The sequence below is a fragment of the Mizuhopecten yessoensis genome, unplaced genomic scaffold (genome assembly GCF_002113885.1).
Source record: "Mizuhopecten yessoensis strain PY_sf001 unplaced genomic scaffold, ASM211388v2 scaffold2073, whole genome shotgun sequence".
NCBI lineage: Eukaryota > Metazoa > Mollusca > Bivalvia > Pectinida > Pectinidae > Mizuhopecten > Mizuhopecten yessoensis.
The window spans coordinates 197,596-214,091 of NW_018404364.1; positions in this window are offsets into that span (position 1 = coordinate 197,596).

Genomic DNA, 16,496 nt, shown 5'->3' on the forward strand with positions numbered 1-16,496 from the left:
ACAAGCGAAAGTTTATCCCCAATACTTTCTATATTGCTATTTACTTATTAATTGCAGCCTGTACTATACGCAAGAGTTGTTTCCCCTTTGCCTTCAATACATGTATTATTAATTTATCAATTGCAGCCAGAACATATTTCAAGAATTTGTTGCTGTCGCAAGAGTTATTGCCCCTATGCCTTATGCCGACTGGTTTGTACCATTGTTTACGCTCTGCTGCGTTCGTTGCAGAGGGCCGTCACTCCTGAGATTTCGAGGACGAAGTCTTCTATTGCCATCAAAAGTATGACAGAGACGACTTCGACGGTTACACATATCGATGATCTATTCAGAAACAAACATGCAAGCATACACCTGGTCAACAAAAGCTCAACATAAATAAAATTAAGGGGAGGGAACTGTTGATATGTTAAAAAAAATTCCACACGTCTGCCAATACCAAAGGGTAAACAAATACATATATATATATAACATTGGACAAAGCGCCCTACCTAGCTAGAATAGGGCACTTTAAAGCGTTGTACTGTACAAAGATACACAATTTATACAATCATTACTATTGCCATTAAATAATACAATTTTGAGGAATTTACAGGAGGTGCCGTATCAGGCGCTAACTAATTATATAATAGTCTCTACGTGTGTATGCCTGCGTACGATCTGGAGATGTATTGTGTTCTGTTGCACCGTGCTTCCAACGGTATCATTTATAGTGCCACCTCACTTGAATGCTACGGCACAAATACTACAAAACGCACTTGGGTTGTTTGAGTTCTGTTGGTAGAGAATAACACTTTATCTAAATATCCCATGCGAACAATGACTTTGGGAATCGAACCTCGGCTGCCTGCGCTGAAGGCCGCGTTGAAACCACTCGGCCATTCCGCTCTCCCACTCTCCCCCCAATAAAGGGCACAGTAAAAGTGTTGGATTGTTCAGGTGATGATAAATTCATATTTTTTCTTTTTGTTTTGCGTTACACAGTATCCGTTATATTTTTGAGTCGTCTTTGAGTTCTGAATGTGTTCGTCAATATTGTTGGTTTGGTACGTAATATATCACATTCCATTTAAACTTTAATAACGTAACTTAAACAAAAGATGTATATGATCTATTTATTCATTAACAATGCTATCTATCAGTATTATATGTCTATCTATTAACACCAATCGTGGCACGCGATACTACATTTAAACTTAAGATATATGTACTACTACGAGTGTTAGGTCACGATCGAATGGCCACGCTGTCGAAACAATAGACTACTTAACGTTATGCGGTATTAACCGATATAAAGACCTACCTCGAGGTTTAATTTAAAACTGCTTAACTCCTATATAGCTCTATGGAATACAACACTTAATTCAATCTTAATGCAGATATTCTCGACGGAACAATGGAATTGTCTGTGTAAAATACTACTTTAATTACTATAGATAATGTTTGATTAGATCAGAGATTTAAATACTGGATCCATAAAAAGTAGGACCATGTCAACACTAAGGTAAGTACACAATCTTTATATATTTTATTCAATCTCTCCCAATAACGTAGTTGGTGTCCTAATTTTCATATTTAACCTATATGTTTGAATTAAGTACATATTGCAGATGTTAATACGTGAAAGCGTCCAATACGGGTAAATGTATAGGTGTATATGTTAAATCATTACTCCCCGCATAGCAAGTGTGTCAACAGCATGTTGTGTACCGAAGATCAAGTATTTATTTCAACAATGCAATGCAAATAATTATGACCTATATAATATTATAAAGATAAAAGAAAATACATGGCATATATGAAGACGCCTTGTTATTCTTCCTGGCAATATAACTGACATATGATACGTAACAGTATGTTTCTTTTAGACTGTGGATTTTTGATTCGTACAGGTTTATACTTATCGTATACATATTATATACTCGCTACAACAGTATATAGATTGGGGCATTGAAAACGGTGTAACGGATTTGTCAAATGATGTGTGTGTCACAAATACAATAACTGTATATGCATTATTTTTACATACACACTGTTTATACATTAAAGGATCAACATATCGACTTCATTAAACTTGGTTTAAGGAAATTACATCCTACCAGCATTGAACATCCTTGAACATCCTTGTCCATAAGGGGGCCGCGGTGGTCAAGTGGTAAAGGCGTCNCCCCCCCCCCCCCACACACACCCACACATACACACACCACTGGGTCGCGGGTTCGAGGCCTACGTGTGGCAGTCGCCAGGTACTGTCTGTGGTTGTAGGGTCGGGTTTTTTTCTCCGGGAATTCCGGCTTTCCTCCACCACCAAAACATGGCACGTCCTTAAATGACCAAAGCTGTTTTATAAAACGCAAACAAATCAATATAACCAAAATAAGTACCATAGACCCGAATAGTATATTGCTAGTTCAGAAGTCCAAGCGTTGGTCTATCATATTATAGTACGTGTATAATACCAAATTATGAAGACATGAACTTGTTTTGTTTTGGGGTAGCGTGACACTACATCAGTGTATCAATGTTGTCCCTATGGTATTTGATACCATACCTGGTAATAAACGTCACTTTGTGATGCGATCAGTTTTATTGCATACCTGATACATACTGAAATAGTGGCACAGTAAATAGTATCACAGACCTTATAAATCTTACTCTACTGATACAGTTTTATTGCATACAAGACGGGTGTTACATTTGTGATCAAGTCAGTTATATTTTATACCTGATAAATATTGCTATAGTTAAACAGTGAATATGGTCGCAAACCTGACGAATCTTGCTATAGTGGTATAGCTAGTTTTGTAGTAACCACAGTTTTAGCATAAACCTTTATAATCTTGCTACACGTATACCGATTACATATCCGCACTTTTGTGATACAGCCCGTCATATTGTATATCTGATGCATATTGCTATGGTGGTACACAGGCAAAGCAAATTTTATCACAAACCTCATGGATCTTATTATATATCTTGTAGCATACCTCATGGATCTTATTATATATCTTGTAGCATACCTCATGGATCTTATTATATATCTTGTAGCATACCTCATGGATCTTATTATATATCTTGTAGCATACCTCATGGATCTTATTATATATCTTGTAGCATACCTCATGGATCTTATTATATATCTTGTAGCATACCTCATGGATCTTATTATATATCTTGTAGCATACCTCATGGATCTTATTATATATCTTGTAGCATACCTCATGGATCTTATTATATATCTTGTAGCATACCTCATGGATCTTATTATATATCTTGTAGCATACCTCATGGATCTTATTATATATCTTGTAGCATACCTCATGGATCTTATTATATATCTTGTAGCATACCTCATGGATCTTATTATATATCTTGTAGCATACCTCATGGATCTTATTATATATCTTGTAGCATACCTCATGGATCTTATTATATATCTTGTAGCATACCTCATGGATCTTATTATATATCTTGTAGCATACCTCATGGATCTTATTATATATCTTGTAGCATACCTCATGGATCTTATTATATATCTTGTAGCATACCTCATGGATCTTATTATATATCTTGTAGCATACCTCATGGATCTTATTATATATCTTGTAGCATACCTCATGGATCTTATTATATATCTTGTAGCATACCTCATGGATCTTATTATATATCTTGTAGCATACCTCATGGATCTTATTATATATCTTGTAGCATACCTCATGGATCTTATTATATATCTTGTAGCATACCTCATGGATCTTATTATATATCTTGTAGCATACCTCATGGATCTTATTATATATCTTGTAGCATACCTCATGGATCTTATTATATATCTTGTAGCATACCTCATGGATCTTATTATATATCTTGTAGCATACCTCATGGATCTTATTATATATCTTGTAGCATACCTCATGGATCTTATTATATATCTTGTAGCATACCTCATGGATCTTATTATATATCTTGTAGCATACCTCATGGATCTTATTATATATCTTGTAGCATACCTCATGGATCTTATTATATATCTTGTAGCATACCTCATGGATCTTATTATATATCTTGTAGCATACCTCATGGATCTTATTATATATCTTGTAGCATACCTCATGGATCTTATTATATATCTTGTAGCATACCTCATGGATCTTATTATATATCTTGTAGCATACCTCATGGATCTTATTATATATCTTGTAGCATACCTCATGGATCTTATTATATATCTTGTAGCATACCTCATGGATCTTATTATATATCTTGTAGCATACCTCATGGATCTTATTATATATCTTGTAGCATACCTCATGGATCTTATTATATATCTTGTAGCATACCTCATGGATCTTATTATATATCTTGTAGCATACCTCATGGATCTTATTATATATCTTGTAGCATACCTCATGGATCTTATTATATATCTTGTAGCATACCTCATGGATCTTATTATATATCTTGTAGCATACCTCATGGATCTTATTATATATCTTGTAGCATACCTCATGGATCTTATTATATATCTTGTAGCATACCTCATGGATCTTATTATATATCTTGTAGCATACCTCATGGATCTTATTATATATCTTGTAGCATACCTCATGGATCTTATTATATATCTTGTAGCATACCTCATGGATCTTATTATATATCTTGTAGCATACCTCATGGATCTTATTATATATCTTGTAGCATACCTCATGGATCTTATTATATATCTTGTAGCATACCTCATGGATCTTATTATATATCTTGTAGCATACCTCATGGATCTTATTATATATCTTGTAGCATACCTCATGGATCTTATTATATATCTTGTAGCATACCTCATGGATCTTATTATATATCTTGTAGCATACCTCATGGATCTTATTATATATCTTGTAGCATACCTCATGGATCTTATTATATATCTTGTAGCATACCTCATGGATCTTATTATATATCTTGTAGCATACCTCATGGATCTTATTATATATCTTGTAGCATACCTCATGGATCTTATTATATATCTTGTAGCATACCTCATGGATCTTATTATATATCTTGTAGCATACCTCATGGATCTTATTATATATCTTGTAGCATACCTCATGGATCTTATTATATATCTTGTAGCATACCTCATGGATCTTATTATATATCTTGTAGCATACCTCATGGATCTTATTATATATCTTGTAGCATACCTCATGGATCTTATTATATATCTTGTAGCATACCTCATGGATCTTATTATATATCTTGTAGCATACCTCATGGATCTTATTATATATCTTGTAGCATACCTCATGGATCTTATTATATATCTTGTAGCATACCTCATGGATCTTATTATATATCTTGTAGCATACCTCATGGATCTTATTATATATCTTGTAGCATACCTCATGGATCTTATTATATATCTTGTAGCATACCTCATGGATCTTATTATATATCTTGTAGCATACCTCATGGATCTTATTATATATCTTGTAGCATACCTCATGGATCTTATTATATATCTTGTAGCATACCTCATGGATCTTATTATATATCTTGTAGCATACCTCATGGATCTTATTATATATCTTGTAGCATACCTCATGGATCTTATTATATATCTTGTAGCATACCTCATGGATCTTATTATATATCTTGTAGCATACCTCATGGATCTTATTATATATCTTGTAGCATACCTCATGGATCTTATTATATATCTTGTAGCATACCTCATGGATCTTATTATATATCTTGTAGCATACCTCATGGATCTTATTATATATCTTGTAGCATACCTCATGGATCTTATTATATATCTTGTAGCATACCTCATGGATCTTATTATATATCTTGTAGCATACCTCATGGATCTTATTATATATCTTGTAGCATACCTCATGGATCTTATTATATATCTTGTAGCATACCTCATGGATCTTATTATATATCTTGTAGCATACCTCATGGATCTTATTATATATCTTGTAGCATACCTCATGGATCTTATTATATATCTTGTAGCATACCTCATGGATCTTATTATATATCTTGTAGCATACCTCATGGATCTTATTATATATCTTGTAGCATACCTCATGGATCTTATTATATATCTTGTAGCATACCTCATGGATCTTATTATATATCTTGTAGCATACCTCATGGATCTTATTATATATCTTGTAGCATACCTCATGGATCTTATTATATATCTTGTAGCATACCTCATGGATCTTATTATATATCTTGTAGCATACCTCATGGATCTTATTATATATCTTGTAGCATACCTCATGGATCTTATTATATATCTTGTAGCATACCTCATGGATCTTATTATATATCTTGTAGCATACCTCATGGATCTTATTATATATCTTGTAGCATACCTCATGGATCTTATTATATATCTTGTAGCATACCTCATGGATCTTATTATATATCTTGTAGCATACCTCATGGATCTTATTATATATCTTGTAGCATACCTCATGGATCTTATTATATATCTTGTAGCATACCTCATGGATCTTATTATATATCTTGTAGCATACCTCATGGATCTTATTATATATCTTGTAGCATACCTCATGGATCTTATTATATATCTTGTAGCATACCTCATGGATCTTATTATATATCTTGTAGCATACCTCATGGATCTTATTATATATCTTGTAGCATACCTCATGGATCTTATTATATATCTTGTAGCATACCTCATGGATCTTATTATATATCTTGTAGCATACCTCATGGATCTTATTATATATCTTGTAGCATACCTCATGGATCTTATTATATATCTTGTAGCATACCTCATGGATCTTATTATATATCTTGTAGCATACCTCATGGATCTTATTATATATCTTGTAGCATACCTCATGGATCTTATTATATATCTTGTAGCATACCTCATGGATCTTATTATATATCTTGTAGCATACCTCATGGATCTTATTATATATCTTGTAGCATACCTCATGGATCTTATTATATATCTTGTAGCATACCTCATGGATCTTATTATATATCTTGTAGCATACCTCATGGATCTTATTATATATCTTGTAGCATACCTCATGGATCTTATTATATATCTTGTAGCATACCTCATGGATCTTATTATATATCTTGTAGCATACCTCATGGATCTTATTATATATCTTGTAGCATACCTCATGGATCTTATTATATATCTTGTAGCATACCTCATGGATCTTATTATATATCTTGTAGCATACCTCATGGATCTTATTATATATCTTGTAGCATACCTCATGGATCTTATTATATATCTTGTAGCATACCTCATGGATCTTATTATATATCTTGTAGCATACCTCATGGATCTTATTATATATCTTGTAGCATACCTCATGGATCTTATTATATATCTTGTAGCATACCTCATGGATCTTATTATATATCTTGTAGCATACCTCATGGATCTTATTATATATCTTGTAGCATACCTCATGGATCTTATTATATATCTTGTAGCATACCTCATGGATCTTATTATATATCTTGTAGCATACCTCATGGATCTTATTATATATCTTGTAGCATACCTCATGGATCTTATTATATATCTTGTAGCATACCTCATGGATCTTATTATATATCTTGTAGCATACCTCATGGATCTTATTATATATCTTGTAGCATACCTCATGGATCTTATTATATATCTTGTAGCATACCTCATGGATCTTATTATATATCTTGTAGCATACCTCATGGATCTTATTATATATCTTGTAGCATACCTCATGGATCTTATTATATATCTTGTAGCATACCTCATGGATCTTATTATATATCTTGTAGCATACCTCATGGATCTTATTATATATCTTGTAGCATACCTCATGGATCTTATTATATATCTTGTAGCATACCTCATGGATCTTATTATATATCTTGTAGCATACCTCATGGATCTTATTATATATCTTGTAGCATACCTCATGGATCTTATTATATATCTTGTAGCATACCTCATGGATCTTATTATATATCTTGTAGCATACCTCATGGATCTTATTATATATCTTGTAGCATACCTCATGGATCTTATTATATATCTTGTAGCATACCTCATGGATCTTATTATATATCTTGTAGCATACCTCATGGATCTTATTATATATCTTGTAGCATACCTCATGGATCTTATTATATATCTTGTAGCATACCTCATGGATCTTATTATATATCTTGTAGCATACCTCATGGATCTTATTATATATCTTGTAGCATACCTCATGGATCTTATTATATATCTTGTAGCATACCTCATGGATCTTATTATATATCTTGTAGCATACCTCATGGATCTTATTATATATCTTGTAGCATACCTCATGGATCTTATTATATATCTTGTAGCATACCTCATGGATCTTATTATATATCTTGTAGCATACCTCATGGATCTTATTATATATCTTGTAGCATACCTCATGGATCTTATTATATATCTTGTAGCATACCTCATGGATCTTATTATATATCTTGTAGCATACCTCATGGATCTTATTATATATCTTGTAGCATACCTCATGGATCTTATTATATATCTTGTAGCATACCTCATGGATCTTATTATATATCTTGTAGCATACCTCATGGATCTTATTATATATCTTGTAGCATACCTCATGGATCTTATTATATATCTTGTAGCATACCTCATGGATCTTATTATATATCTTGTAGCATACCTCATGGATCTTATTATATATCTTGTAGCATACCTCATGGATCTTATTATATATCTTGTAGCATACCTCATGGATCTTATTATATATCTTGTAGCATACCTCATGGATCTTATTATATATCTTGTAGCATACCTCATGGATCTTATTATATATCTTGTAGCATACCTCATGGATCTTATTATATATCTTGTAGCATACCTCATGGATCTTATTATATATCTTGTAGCATACCTCATGGATCTTATTATATATCTTGTAGCATACCTCATGGATCTTATTATATATCTTGTAGCATACCTCATGGATCTTATTATATATCTTGTAGCATACCTCATGGATCTTATTATATATCTTGTAGCATACCTCATGGATCTTATTATATATCTTGTAGCATACCTCATGGATCTTATTATATATCTTGTAGCATACCTCATGGATCTTATTATATATCTTGTAGCATACCTCATGGATCTTATTATATATCTTGTAGCATACCTCATGGATCTTATTATATATCTTGTAGCATACCTCATGGATCTTATTATATATCTTGTAGCATACCTCATGGATCTTATTATATATCTTGTAGCATACCTCATGGATCTTATTATATATCTTGTAGCATACCTCATGGATCTTATTATATATCTTGTAGCATACCTCATGGATCTTATTATATATCTTGTAGCATACCTCATGGATCTTATTATATATCTTGTAGCATACCTCATGGATCTTATTATATATCTTGTAGCATACCTCATGGATCTTATTATATATCTTGTAGCATACCTCATGGATCTTATTATATATCTTGTAGCATACCTCATGGATCTTATTATATATCTTGTAGCATACCTCATGGATCTTATTATATATCTTGTAGCATACCTCATGGATCTTATTATATATCTTGTAGCATACCTCATGGATCTTATTATATATCTTGTAGCATACCTCATGGATCTTATTATATATCTTGTAGCATACCTCATGGATCTTATTATATATCTTGTAGCATACCTCATGGATCTTATTATATATCTTGTAGCATACCTCATGGATCTTATTATATATCTTGTAGCATACCTCATGGATCTTATTATATATCTTGTAGCATACCTCATGGATCTTATTATATATCTTGTAGCATACCTCATGGATCTTATTATATATCTTGTAGCATACCTCATGGATCTTATTATATATCTTGTAGCATACCTCATGGATCTTATTATATATCTTGTAGCATACCTCATGGATCTTATTATATATCTTGTAGCATACCTCATGGATCTTATTATATATCTTGTAGCATACCTCATGGATCTTATTATATATCTTGTAGCATACCTCATGGATCTTATTATATATCTTGTAGCATACCTCATGGATCTTATTATATATCTTGTAGCATACCTCATGGATCTTATTATATATCTTGTAGCATACCTCATGGATCTTATTATATATCTTGTAGCATACCTCATGGATCTTATTATATATCTTGTAGCATACCTCATGGATCTTATTATATATCTTGTAGCATACCTCATGGATCTTATTATATATCTTGTAGCATACCTCATGGATCTTATTATATATCTTGTAGCATACCTCATGGATCTTATTATATATCTTGTAGCATACCTCATGGATCTTATTATATATCTTGTAGCATACCTCATGGATCTTATTATATATCTTGTAGCATACCTCATGGATCTTATTATATATCTTGTAGCATACCTCATGGATCTTATTATATATCTTGTAGCATACCTCATGGATCTTATTATATATCTTGTAGCATACCTCATGGATCTTATTATATATCTTGTAGCATACCTCATGGATCTTATTATATATCTTGTAGCATACCTCATGGATCTTATTATATATCTTGTAGCATACCTCATGGATCTTATTATATATCTTGTAGCATACCTCATGGATCTTATTATATATCTTGTAGCATACCTCATGGATCTTATTATATATCTTGTAGCATACCTCATGGATCTTATTATATATCTTGTAGCATACCTCATGGATCTTATTATATATCTTGTAGCATACCTCATGGATCTTATTATATATCTTGTAGCATACCTCATGGATCTTATTATATATCTTGTAGCATACCTCATGGATCTTATTATATATCTTGTAGCATACCTCATGGATCTTATTATATATCTTGTAGCATACCTCATGGATCTTATTATATATCTTGTAGCATACCTCATGGATCTTATTATATATCTTGTAGCATACCTCATGGATCTTATTATATATCTTGTAGCATACCTCATGGATCTTATTATATATCTTGTAGCATACCTCATGGATCTTATTATATATCTTGTAGCATACCTCATGGATCTTATTATATATCTTGTAGCATACCTCATGGATCTTATTATATATCTTGTAGCATACCTCATGGATCTTATTATATATCTTGTAGCACACCTCATGGATCGTATTATATATCTTGTAGCATACCTCGCGGATCTTATTATATATCTTGTAGCATACCTCATCGATCTTATTATAGATCTTGTAGCACACCTCATGGATCTTATTATATATCTTGTAGCAAACCTCATGGATCTTATCATATATCTTGTAGCATACCTCATGAATCTTATTATATATCTTGTAGCATCCCTCATGGCTCTTATTATATATCTTGTAGCATTCCTCATTGATCTTATTATATATCTTGTAGCAAACCCTTGTAGCATACCTCATGGATCTCATTATATATCTTGTAGCATACCTCATCGATCTTATTATAGATCTTTTAGCACACCTCATGGATCTTATTATATATATTGTAGCATACCTCATGGATCTTCTTATATATCTTGTAGCATACCTCAGGGATCTTATTATAGATCTTGTAGCACACCTCATGGATCGTATTATATATCTTGTAGCATACCTATTGGATCTTATTATATATCTTGTAGCGTACCTCATGAATCTTATTATATATCTTGTAGCAAACCCTTGTAGCATACATCATGGATCTTATTATATATCTTCTAGCATACCTCATGGATCTTATTTTATATCTTGTAGCATACCTCATGAATCTTATTATATATCTTGTAGCATCCCTCATGGCTCTTATTATATATCTTGTAGCATTCCTCATGGATCTTATTATATATCATGTAGCAAACCTCATGGATCTTCTTATATATCTTGTAGCATACCTCAGGGATCTTATTATATATCTTGTAGCAAACCTCATGGATCTTATCATATATCTTGTAGCATACCTCATCGATCTTATTATAGATCTTGTAGCACACCTCATGGATCGTATTATATATCTTGTAGCATACCGCATGGATCTTATTATATATCTTGTCGCATACCTCATTGATCTTATTATATATCTTGTAGCGTACCTCATGAATCTTATTATATATCTTGTAGCAAACCCTTGTAGCATACCTCATGGATCTTATTACCTATCTTGTAGCATACCTCATGGAACTTATTATATATCTTGTAGAATACCTCATGGATCTTATTATATATCTTGTAGCATACCTCATGGATTTTGCGATATGGATACAGCTAATGTTATCACTACCCATGTTAATTTTGATACATTAATACTGATACAGTTTTATAACAAACCTAATGTTTTTTTACTACTGCGATACAGCCAGTTACATTGCATACTCAATGCATATTGCTATAGTGGTACATTCAGGTTGATCACACAGCTGATTGACTTACTATAGAGTACAGCCATTTTTATAACATGCATGATATATCTTAATTTACTTATACGCAATGTTAATCATTCTTGTAAGCCAAGGGTAACGCTCGCTCTCGTTCTTTGCAATCCTGGTAATGTCATAGCAACATTGAATGCACGCGGCTAGCTATTCGATTGCTATCAGGTAAAAAAATAACCCTGACCAATCGCTCGGCTAACACTTTTCCTTTGAATATTATAGAGGAACGACACCCCACTTCAAAGCCAGTTAGTTTTACCGTTACGCGACCGTGATATTCTTTAATATGAAAATAGAAATAGAAAATATGATTAATGCTTATAGATATGTTAGAAATAAATGCAACTATATTCACATATCTTCATCTGAAGACGGATGCACAGAGTTAGGACTCGTTTACTACGCGAACTTGTACATTTACCTGTGCACCACGTTCAATCGTACAAATACTCATCCATTCACTGCTTCACAACATATGTGTAATATCGCCTATGTATTTGACACCCTATTGTCAGATATGACATTCGAAAATGATTTTGAATCTTCCTGACGCCTTGCAATTATCAATAAACAGCTAAACAAAGTGACAAAGTAATCGTCACATCATACTGTACCCATTTGATAAATCTATAAAGTGACGAAGCAATTATATAAAATATCCATATCGAATGTATGATTATGAGAAATAATATACAAAAAATATTGTACTTGAAACAAGCTTTCTAAAATACACTGCAGAGATAAAAGTTAACGTCAATAATACCGTACAGCATCCGAGATACACTAATTAACAACTGTGATAGTTACAAGATAAAGTACCTGAATACAGCTGTTGTTATTGCTGCTCAACCGTCGTCGTCATCAGCCAGGTCCATCCATCGTCGAGGGTTTCAACCCCTAACCTGGAACTCTCTCCGGATGGTGGGTCAGCAGGGGTGACCAGTCCCTACTCTCCGACGGTTGGCTTCCAGCTACTGTCTCCTCTCCGCATCCATAGCCAAACATGTTAGATCACTACTCGATATGCACTGACTGAACCAATAGCAAAAAATCTTACTCCGCAATTGCGGAGTCTACAACAGTATCAATAAAATAAAAACCCACCGAAAACTAAACATATGAAACTAGAATAGAGGAGGTTTTACTAGTCCTTAACGATAATGCTTTGAATTATTTAAAGATTGCATTTATATCAAATGCAGATTTGGGAACGTAATCTGGCTGAGTATGAAATCCCTTGGTTTTGACATGTTGCAGCGTACATTTATAACTTACCCTTACCATAATTCCAAAGAACTCTATCCACGCGCTCTTTGAGTAGCATGGCGTTATCAATCATACGACAAACTGCACCTCATTTTTTTCTCATTCTTTAATATGTAAAACTCAATCCAACGCGTTGTCATTTTACATCCTATAATTTGCAATTTAATAAAACCTAATGCAGATAAAAAGATACCAAAATGTAAGGTATTTAAAGTATCAAGCTTTCTATTATATACACAAACATCGTACTGTCAAATGTGTTGCAAAACTATAAACCAACTGGTTCATTCATGAAACTATGACTGAGCGATGTTGATACAATTTTAAATAATCTGATATTCAAAGATTCTTGAAAGGCGATGGAAATATATAAAGCTGGTAAAATTCAATAAATATTGCTATCGGAAAGCAATAGCACGATAAATAACATAATTAGACACCATTGTTTTTTTTTGTTTTTTTTTTAAACTATAAACATAGACAATCGAATACTTTTAAACAGATAACAGACATAAAGGATACTTAGATGTTTATGATTAGTGAGCCCCTGTCGCAATTTTTTTTTTTTCAAACATATCAAATAATTTTCTTTAAAACACGAGCAAACATATAATTTTGTTGGCGAATATTATCGGAATAAGGTGATTGCTTGTCAAATTGTTATAATAACGTCAAACAAATTATTGATTGGAATTTTAAATGTAATACAATGCACGTCTTACTTAATGAAGCATACCACACCTGTATCGGGTATCTAGTACTGGGGAGGCTTTGAAGTTGTATATATTCGTCTTGTACCATTATATCTTAAGTGCAGACATTATTTTAACCATTATTTATAACAAAACAATACAGTGATGACAACCAGTGATAGGTGACAGATCATTGTGATACATAGTAATATAAATATTCATAAATCTTAACGTTGTTACAAAACTGATACATGTATACCGGGGATCAGATACGATGTTTTACTACCTGTGACCTTGTTGTCCTTATTGTAAACTTACCTGTAAGTACACATACAGGTGTCCTTCTCTATATATACAGGTGTACTTACATTATATACAGGAGCAGTTTACTGATCAGCTGTATGATTGTTAATATTAATAGCACGAAGTTATTGTTTTTTGTTATAACGTATCACAACACGAAACTCTATAGGACGTCTACCGATCATATTTGACCCAGATAGATTATATTTATCGATGTATGGTAGTAATAAATGCCGTTAATATGCTTTGGTATAATTTTCAAACTTTTCAAAATGTCATACGTGCATACATACCGAAAATAATGCATAACAGATATACATGCATATGTTTGTTGTATGTAAATATAGCAAAACGAGTTCTTTAATAAGCCGTTACAATGATACATATACATAATGTGTCTTTTTCATTAAGTTGTCAATGCTAAGCATAAGTTAAATATGACATTCGTCAAATACATTTTGCTGCAATAGATATGTAACATGATCCGCAATGTGTATAAGTAAACGGGGTCTTATGATTATACAGACATGATATTTACACTACAAAACAACACACTCTGTATGTGCGAGTACGACATTTGGTCTGTCATATTTTATCCGCGTTAATGATGTTACGTTTCTTTTTAAAGAGGTGAAGCTTTTTGTATGGTGATGTCTATAAGTTATGATACTTTTTGAACAATTCCTTTATGCAAGGGTTCCATTTTTTCAAATTGCGTTCCTCTCTTTAATGGTGCCCCTTTCTTAAACGGTGTGTACTTTCCTTGGAGGGTATCTCCTCCGCATACGCTATTACAAAAAAAAAAATAAAAAAAATATGCATAGATTTCATTCCGTGAATAGTTTTACAGATAAGAAGGCAAATGATATATGATGTGGTGATTTAAATAAATGCTGTATGAAATGGATATTAAACCAATCTGCTGAAACTATTCACTGTAAATAATTAATTTTATCAGTTTACTAAAGCAGTTTTTGTATTAGCAGGTCCTGTAATCGCATGCACCTCTATTAGTTCGAGTAGTATTGTGATGATGGTGATTTCTACTTATCAAACTATTTAACCCAACAGTTAATTTAGAGTAAGGAAGCCGTTCCCGTGGTCTTTGTCTGGAATCCTTTTACAGGCGTAGGAGAAATCACGAATACATTGATTGGCATTATAATAAGTTGATAACAAACACTAAGCTTGGTGTACTTTCAAGACGAACACTATCAGTTATACTAGATGGTGTTTTTATTGGTTCCCTGTATAGGAGGAACATATTCTAACTTCAGTATATTTAAGTACAGATTTTTTTCAGATGACAATCATAAGCGATACGAATGGTTTTTTGTTTTGTTTTTTGTTTTTTGTTTTTTTTTAATAATAATATCTTTTATTTCTACAGGGTTACATATTTTAAAAGACATAGTCTAGTTTACAATAATGCCGATTACATGACCAGAACACCTTTCACTTCATATTTAAATCCCTTGTAATCAAATAGTATTCACATCAAAATTTACTGTAAAAACGTTCAATTTCGTTGTTTTTAGTCGAACATGTTCTACTTTGCCCACGTAAACGAAGTCATTGGCTTCGAGGTGCAGTAGTGTTCACTAGAAATATAAATTAAGGAAGCACACACAATAAGTAAGTCGATGCAGAAAACGAAACAAGGTATACTTATTTATTCAAGAACAAAACAGGACCTTTCTTCTGTCAGTGACTAAAATATAACTAAAGGCAAGAAAATGAAA